Source organism: Marmota marmota, unplaced genomic scaffold (genome assembly GCF_001458135.2).
Source record: "Marmota marmota marmota unplaced genomic scaffold, marMar, whole genome shotgun sequence".
NCBI lineage: Eukaryota > Metazoa > Chordata > Mammalia > Rodentia > Sciuridae > Marmota > Marmota marmota.
Genome location: NW_025999853.1, coordinates 31213566 through 31223256, shown reverse-complemented (window position 1 = coordinate 31223256; position 9691 = coordinate 31213566).

The window sequence follows — 9691 nt, the reverse complement described above, 5'->3', positions numbered from 1 at the left end:
CAGAGGAAGTCATATACTCCTGAATAAATTTTATGGATATATGTTTCAAAATATGTGCTTTGCCAAGGGTTTGCATTTGCCTTTGGTGGAACAAATATGTGTCTGAAATAAGTTTAACCTTTTTCTCATAAAAACCTCATCACTGCTGAAAGGTCTAATGGTTCAGGAAAGAAATTGGAAGGACCATATATTTTCTCAACTTTATTCTCTACAAGATTTTTATTCAATTTTACTTCATTTTAAATTAATGAAATATTCTTTGGGCATTTTCCACACATTCCTATTTGGTAGCAATAGTGAAAAAGAAATGGTTCTTGTATAGATGTTTCTAGAGATATTTGTACGATTTTCTTGTAAAGGATATAATTATTTTTCTTCATCAGCACTAGCAGCTGAGATTTTAACTAGTTACTGTATACAACTAAAGATTGGGAACTTAAGTTAGCTTTGATTCTCAGATTGATTAATGAAAACATATGAACAGAGAACAAACATAAATGTTTGACAGAAGTAGTGAGTGTCCCTTTCTAATAAGACTCCCAATAAAGCTGGGAACAAAGATGCCTTCATAAGTGCTTATGACTTCGACAAGTTTATAAATTACTAGGAAAACCTCCTCGTCTGCAAAACATCAAGGAGGCAGACATTAGCATTTCACATCTGCTCTCCTATGACAGTTATTACAGGACTGAGATATGACTCTGCATTTCACATCACGTGATTCGGCGGTCCTTATCCATCCTTGCAGAATGTCAGATTACAAATTGTAACTTGAATCAATGTTTAGGCAGAAGACTTATACAGTGAATAAAATGTCAGGGGTTTCAAAATGAAGTATCACAATTTGCCACACAAAGAGTTGGGGTCCTAATTAAGCTAAATCATATATTCTCTTTAATAAACAAAATAAGAATATCTTGAGTAGAAAATCAAATTAAAATCTACACACACACACACATACCCCTACCTGAATATGCTTTTGATACTATTTAGATAGCAATAAGGAAAAATTTTAATAATGAAGAATTAAATAAGAACCTTAATGTAACATATAGATCAGAAATATGATAGAGCAAACATTTGGTCAAATATATAGAACAAACATTTATATGTACATTTTAATATATTAGGAATGCTGAGGTTTTAAAGTCTTTCATGCAATAGCTGAGACAGTATATACTAAAATAAAGAACACGCATTTATTACATACAATGTAATGGGTAGTTTGAATATTATGGGATTGCATATAGTAATGAATAATTTTGGATCAGATGAGATTACAGAAGAAAGTTGTTTTCATGCTATTTTTTAAAAAACTTTTTTAGATGTGTATGAACACAATATCTTTATTTATTTTTATGTGGTGCAGAAACTCGAACCTAGTACCTCACATGTGCGAGGCAGGTGCTCCACCACTGAGCCCTATCCCTATCCCTTCATGCTCTTTTGAAACTAGTAATTTTTCCTGAGGGCTATGCCTGCTATTTGCCCATTTTCTACATACTATGTTGACTTTGCTATGTTTGAATTCCCAACAGCCATGTGAATAAGCAAATCAATATGCTGGTCGGTACTGTGTTTTAGTTCCCATAGGCACCTTGCCAAAAGCAGTAGAAGGAAGTTAGAACCCAGAGAAGGAAGTCAAAGAAGCCCCTTCCCAAATTGACCCTAACCAATCCTTTAGTATGAGAAAAAAAGCACACCGCTGCCATCATGCCTGATGGAATAAAAGTGAGTAAAATTCCACTGGTGGGGCTGGGGTTGTGGCTCAGTGGTAGTGCACTCATCTGGTATGTGTGAGGTACTGCGTTCGATTCTCAGCACCACATAAAAATAAATAAATAAATAAATAAATGTTTGTGTCCATCTACAAAAAAAAAAAAAAAAAAAAAAATTCCACTGGTTTCTACCCATTCTTGGTTACTAGAAGAGCCCAGAGCTGTTCACTTTCTCATTCCTTTTCCATATAACTTCCAGTTTAGGATCTGGAACTTTGAATACATAGAAATAAACAGGATTTTCTTTAAGGGAGATAAGTTTTACAAAGATCTATTGACTTAAGGAGCAAAACTCTCATATTTCTGAACTCTTCATATATTCAAGGAGACTCTTCAGGGCTGAATCACTAAGGGATGACACTAGCTTTCCATTAGTGACATTTTATACTTACTGAGTATCCCTTGAGAATGTGGTTTGTATTCACTGATAACGACAATTCAGTGCAATTCCTCTCCTTATCTATAGAGCTACCCAAACAGAAGTTACCCCACCTGATTAGTCCTGAAAAGAAAGGGGAACATTCTTTTTTCTTGGTTTCTCTACCTGGGAAGCACCTCTTGATTTTCATTTGTGCTGTGAATGTGTAGCAAGAAATGATGATGAACTCTATTTTTTCTCTATATTCTTGGGCATGTGAAAAATCCATTTTATTTTCATGCTAAGTCTTCTATTTTTGTTGTTTTTCCCCCCAAATAAGAAATATATGCAAATAATGGTTGATCAGCTAGAAAAATGAAAATATTTTTTATTTTTTCCCCTACCACTAGAAAATTAAGATAGTTTCAATGGAAACAGGGCAATTTCCTTGAAGGGATTGAATATACTCAGTTTATTTTAATACCATTTTTGTTGGTTATTTGTAGAAATATGTGACTGCAGGGAGATTCTAAATTGTAAACTTTAGCAAGCACCAACTTCCTCATTTCATGATTTGAGACCAATGCTGGGGGGAAGTGTGAGCTTATTGCAGGGTTTTGTCTTTTGTTTTTTTTGTTTTTGAGTGTAACATAGCAAAGAAGGAAATTTTTTTATGGATGAAAAAATCATGCAAACAACAAGTAAAGTAGATTCAATGATAGAAAAACACATTATTAATCTGCACAGTGTGTTCACAAAGGTTGTATACATACTACATTTTCTATAAGTTTATAATGCTGCATGACTGTCATAGTTCAAAGTATAGAAAAGTACACGTCTGCTGCTAGAGGTATTCATCCACCTGAGTACCTATGAGAAGTTTATCAACTGCGTAAACCTATCGTTAGAGAAGATTCTTGGTGCTGCTGCTCTCTAAACAAATAATAGGTGATGTCATGAAGCTGCGGGAGAGAAATGTGATTGTGAGCATTGATGAGCACAGACCCTCAGGAAGCACAGCTGGCCAGTCTTGCTGGTTGTCTTCTAGGTTGCCAAGGCTATCAAATACGGGAAGCTGGAATGGCCAAGAAATCAATTTGCAGAATAGTAAAAAGGTCACCATGGTCCAATGTAGTATGCTGCATTATTTGGAATGTATCATCTGCTCAAACGTGTATGCCACATCTAATGACAACAATTGTGAAACGAGAGAGGAATGGGTTGCTGGACCCCTGCTGATGGTTTAAAATAAACTGAAATCATTTTCTAGGACCCTTGTTTTAGGCTATCTGATATTGTGCCTCTTGGTAGCTTACTTTGTAGTAATTTTATTAACCTGTTCTTCTTTAATTAAACTTTATCTTTTGAAAAAAAAAATTCTAACCTGCCCAAAAGTTGGAATTCTATTGCAATTTGTCTGCATTCATCTATATATACCTCTATTTTGTCACATTTGCATCCTCTTTCCAAATGCATGTATAAATGGGTACATGTACATATATATGTAAACACATTCTTCCTCTTGTATAAAAATATATTCATTTTCTGCAGCCATTTCAGTATAAGCTCACCTGAAATCTCCTAAGAATTGTGGATATTTTCTTTTGTAACCTCACTGCTACTTTCAAATTCAGGTGGTTATCTCTTCTTAAGTGTTCTCTGATTGGAACATTTAACTTTCCATTATTTTCCCCAAGGAGAACAAGTCTATAATGATACAGTCCCAGATGCCTGTCTATAACTGGTATCCTCCAAATGAAGGCCCCTGGCCACTTTCAGCAACCTCCTTCCCAATTATTCTTACATGCCCTTTCTTTTCATCATTTTTATCTACTTTTTTGTTCCCTTTTCATTTTCCCTTTGCAATTGATATTTTTAAAGGCCTCCTTCTACTGCTCTCTGTTCACCTAAGTAACTTAATTACATTTCTGGGAGCTGCATTGCTTATCTAAATGTATCTGCCTAAAAAAAGAAATCTAGGTGATATTTTGCAGCTTGATGACTGTTATTTCCTGCAGCCTGTTAGAAGGAGACTTCATTCAAACTGTAAGACATTCTAGAGTAAGTAGTTCAGTAGCTGGGGCAGTAATTAAGATCATGGGTATTTGAAGAAGCAGAGGCAAACTTGCAGGTAGATCACCCTTGGAAGCCTTTTTTCTTGTCAGCAACTTAGCACCTGATGTTTTGTCTGGCAACTAAGAGCTCTTTTAGGACTTTTCTCCCAGAAGCTCTCATCTATTAAAGCAGAGAAATTCCATTGATCCCAAAGAAGTCTCAGGAAGAAAATGTAGTTTAGTAGTCTGTTTCAGAACTTTTCAAAAGCAATTGCCAAGTAGAGAGGCAGGGTCTCTGTTTAAAAAAAAAGAGTTTATCCCTGAAAGATCCTCCTTCAAGGATCCAGGTTAGTAGCCGGAAATCCATTCAAGCAGCTAAAAGGATGAAAGGAGATTTCATGGTCTGGGGTATCTTCTTTTCAGTGTTCTGGTTAGGGGTTTTCTTTGGCTGCCTGACTAGAGGCAAAGATTAGTGACACAGTGCTTGCTTTCAGTGATCTGGGCTTCTGTGCTTGTTCCCCTGGAATGAAGCCCAGGCTGTGGGAACCAGAGGTCCTTTTAATATTTGTAGGTTAGGATGTACAGGGTTTATATAGCTACATTCACACCAAGTCATCAAGAAGAATTGCATTGGTATTTTGAGAATACCCAGGTTTTTCTTAAAGTGACTACAGGAAGCAGATCAACCTTTCTGGAGGGCAGATTGGGCTCTTGTATAGCCAGAAAGGCAAATTTGATTAGCTCTTTCCTTATGCCTTGGATCTTTTCCTTATGCCTTGGTTTGATGTGAGGATGGAGGGATCATCGTTTTCCTGAAGTTTTCTTGCAATCTACCACAGCTAAGGAGCTCTTCTCAGCCATATCCATAACTAAAGTAACCTGAGCTTTTTGTTCTGAATACCAATTTTTTCAGCAATGGAGTAAGCCACTGGCCATCAGATATATGGAACAGACCCAGAATCCATCCATAACTTTTTTTTTTGGTATTGGGGATTGAACTCAGGGGCACTCAGCCACTGATCCACATCCCCAGCCCTATTTTGTATTTTATTTAGAGACAGGGTCTCACTGAGTTGCTTAGTGCCTTGCTTTTGCTGAGGCTGGCTTTGACTGTCCATACTTTCTACTTTCAGGAATCAAGTACAAGATTTTCTTCTTTTAAGTTGTTTTATTGATAGAATTACAACATTTGGTTTTCTGTTGGGATAGGTTCCTTTTGAAAACAAAACAGTTCTCAAGATTCTCAGTGTTTAATTGAAGGGCCTGGTACATAATGGGACAGTGTTTCTCAAACTGTGGTCCTTGGACCTGTAGCACCATCAGCATCTAAAAACATATTAGAAAAGATCTTTAGAAGCTCAATATGGGCTTCACAGATGTTTGCTGAAGATAATGCTTGTTTTTCAATTCTGAAGGAGAATAATGTCACTAATACTACATTTTAAGGCTGTGGTTCCCAAACTTTACTCTGCCTAAGAATCATCAGGAGGATTTGTTGAAACATAGATTGCTGAACCCCATTCCCAGTGTCTCTCATTCAGTAGATCTGAAGTGGAACTGAGACCATGCATCTCCAACAAGTCCCCAGGTGATGCTTATGTTGCTGAGGACTCCATATTGAGAAGCATTGGTCTGATACAGTGATTTTCAACCTTGGCTTGACCTTGGGGCTGATTTTAAATATACAGAGGACTGGGTACGACCCCAGACCAAATATATCAGAATCTATGTAGGTGGGTGTATGCATGAGAGCCTTTAAAATTTCCCAGGTTATTCTATTGAGCACCCAGCTGTGAATTACACTGAAAATCATCTCAAAAGAGTGGTCCTCAAGCTTGGTTTTCCACTAGAATCACTTAGCAAGCTTCAAAATCTTGATGCCTAGATTTATATCCTAGAAGTTCTGAGACAACTAGTTTGAGGGTCCACCTGGGTATTGAGACTTTTTGAGAGCCTCCCACACAACTGATTCTGATGTGCAGCCAAAGTTAAGAACCACTTCCTTAGATACACCTTGCAGCTGAGAGACTTTTCATTGTAATCTTGTACAAAGGATATAACATTGAAGGAAAATAAAATTCCTATACTGATTTATTCTATGGTCATTATACAGTTTCCAAAATTATATTGAATGAATTTCCAAAGCTATGAGTTGGTATATTTATAGTAAATCATCTAAATTTCGAATTAAAACTTCATCCTAAATTGCCATAAAATTCATCTACTTTGAAGCAGACTCACGTTTGTTTACCATGTGTGTGCTGTTTGTTTAGATAAATACCCAAAGGGGGAAAAATAATTTCATTTATCATACATTGAATTTACTTGCCCATTTTCTTCTCAGTTAAAGGTAATCTCTGGTATAGTAAAATATAGCATAGTGGAAATGTAGACATGCAAAGAACACTGACCCCATCATGAGAGAAGATGTTTACCTGTCTGGTTTGGTTGGTTACAAATTTACACAATATCAAGGATCTGGTACACAGGTAGAGCGAGACTCCTCAGAAGTGACATTCAGGAGCCCGAGGAGCTCCTAAAAAATGGTAGCCTGACTGCACATCAGGAGGCTGTTGAGTCAGGGAAGCATCAGCTAAGCTTCAGAGGCCCTAACCTAGGCTGAGGCAGATAGTGGTAGTGGAGTTCAAATGATATTTATCAAAGTACCAAAACACTTGTGAATACTAACAGGATTCACATTAAAGGTCTTTACACCTGTGGAAGACATCCTTTGTGGTGCTAATTGTACCCCCTTAACTCTACAACAATCTACATCCATATGACACTGAGAAAGCTGCTTAATTATTCCAGGCCTTGGAATTTTCCTTTATTTTAAACTTTATCTTGCAAGGAGGAATATATGAGGTAATTTGCAAGCATTTAGCCCAGTACCTGCTACATACAAGGAGATCAGAATTATTCTTCCCCTTCTGTCCTTTCTAATATTACAAAATTTGTCTTTGATCATCAACAAAGGAGACAAAACATCATCTCTTTCCTCCCTTTCCTCTTTCCTACCCATTTCAACTTTTATTGCACTGCTACAAGGTCTAAGCCAATGTGATATATGTGTGGGGATACAAAGATAAAAAAGCTTCTATCTCTGCCCCTAGTATACAAAGTCTAGTGAGACAAATAAACATGCAATTATTTTACCAAAAGTATGAAAAGTGAAAAATTGGTACACAGGCAGCACAGAGAATGGCTTCTCAACTTGCTATGAGATTTGGGAGTATTTAGAAGGAAGTTATGTCTTTGGCATTGGGTAAGACTTAGCTAATAGTGGTGGGATCATGGGGAAGAGTTGGAAGTAGGGAGAATTGCTGGCAGAGAACAGAACAAGTGAAAGAACGGGGAAGCATATGCTATATGAAAAAAGCACAGCACAGGTTAGTAAGTTTGACCTGCCTGGGAACTGCTGGACAGGTGTGAAGGATGAAGCAGGAAGAGTAGGCAGATCTCAGAACATCTATGCCCATGTTTTTCGAAGTGTGGTTCTCCTACCAGCAGCATGAGTATCACCTGGGATCTTGCTAGAACTACAAATTATTATGTGCTACTCTAGATCCACTGAATGATAAAGGTTGGGCATGAAGCCTACACATCTTTGTTTAAACAAGTCCTGCAGATGTTTGTGATGCATGCTAAAGTTTGAGAAACACTATTTTCTGTGCTTTGAATATTGGCGTCCCTCTACAATTCATGTTGAAACAATCTTCAAGGCAATACTATTAACAGGTGGGGCCCTTAGGAGACGATTAGGTTATGAGGGTTCTTTCCTTATGAACTGGAGTAAGCCCCTTATAAAAGAGGCTTCCCCCAGCATCCACTCTCTTGCCAGTGTGAAGTCATAACTTTCAAAATATCATCTTAGATCCAGAGACAGGCCCTTACCAGAAGCCAGACCTGCTGGCACCTTGATCTGGGACCTCCTAGACTCTGAAACTATGAGAGCTACATTTCTTTATAAATTACCTATTCTCCCGTGTTTTGTTATTGTACTGTTTTTTGCTTAAATGATGTTATTACGCTGTTCTGTTAAAACATTGTTATATGCCACAACAAGAAACATGGCCATTTTCTTAAAGGACATGGGGAGCTATGGGAAAAGATTTTTTATTTAGCTAGTAGTATGTATTTGCTTCAAAGTCTTACTCTGGAAGCAAGGTAGAAGAGGAATGTGAAGACTACATGGAGGAGGTGTGAGTACAGGAGGAAAGTGGACAAGGAGACGCAGGAAAGAAACCCAAGATGTTAGAGTGAAACATAGCTTCATTACTGTGTGCCAGGGCTCACAAAATCTATAGTTTAAGAGGGATAATATGTGCATCCTGATATTCTCTCCTTGTTAAAACACCTTTTGTCAACACAGTGGAGTACCATCACTCTCTACCCAGGAGCATCTAATACCTTTCCCCAGAAGCACTTCTAAGGAGTCAGTTTGGTTGATAGCCAAGTCCAGAAGAGCCTCCTGTACTGCCTCGCCTATAGGGGGAATATCTGGGTTAAACTGGTACTGCAAAGAGACTGTGTAATGTATAAAATAGTGAAAGGTAATGGTTAGTATGGCCAAATAAACTCATTGGATAGCAAAATCTCTGGTTCTAGGAACAAATATGTGGCGGCATTAAATCACATAAATTATTCAACACATTCTGTTTGGGTTGCTTGTTGGAATAAGATTGGAGTCTTATTGATAACAGTGCAAGAACTACTCACTGAAAGCTTGGCTTTCAGCTAGGGATAAGAAATGGGCCAGACTAGATTCCTTCTGCTAAGTCTTGCTTATTTTCAAAACAGAAGCCCACCCATGTTCCTTGCTGCAAGGAAAGGTTCCTGGGGAAAGGTGAGCCTTTGGATGATGCTGGCTTTGCGGGTGGAATGTACCTTCAAGCCTGTTCTCCAGGGCTGGGAGGGAAAAGAAAAGGAGATGTTTCGTTGGCTGAGAGAGGAAGAAGGAAAAAAAAATTTTTTTCCAAGATATTTGACAGCTATATCTTTCCGCCGCCACCTTCTCCACAAACCCACGCATCTCTGCTTAGAGTCTGATATAAAACGAAAAGTGAACCCCCCATTTGCCTATGTGCTTTCAATGAAAAAAGTCGGTGCACAAGGACGGAAACCAGAGCGGCTGAAAATAGGTGAATGACTTGTTGAGCATACAAATCATTTCCCTTTTAGTCTCCAAGGGAGGGAAAAAAAAAATCCCTCATACTCTCTCCGTGCAGCAGCGTGTGTTCGGCACTCTGGAGACGAGGCTGAGGCTGGTCCACTTGCGCTCCTTCCGTGGTCTCCCGCAGGAAACTTTTCTCGCAGGGCGCGTTCGGTCCATTCCGCTCCGGCGGAGACAGTGGGCGTCCCGCGACTCCCCTCCCAGGCAAGGGCCCAGACCCCGCGACGCGTCTGTCTCTTTAAATTCCAGCTGCGCGGCTGGGAAACAGCGCCACTCGCCGCCCAGGCCGACTGGCTGCAAGCGAGCTCGCGCTTTCGCTCCCGGCTGC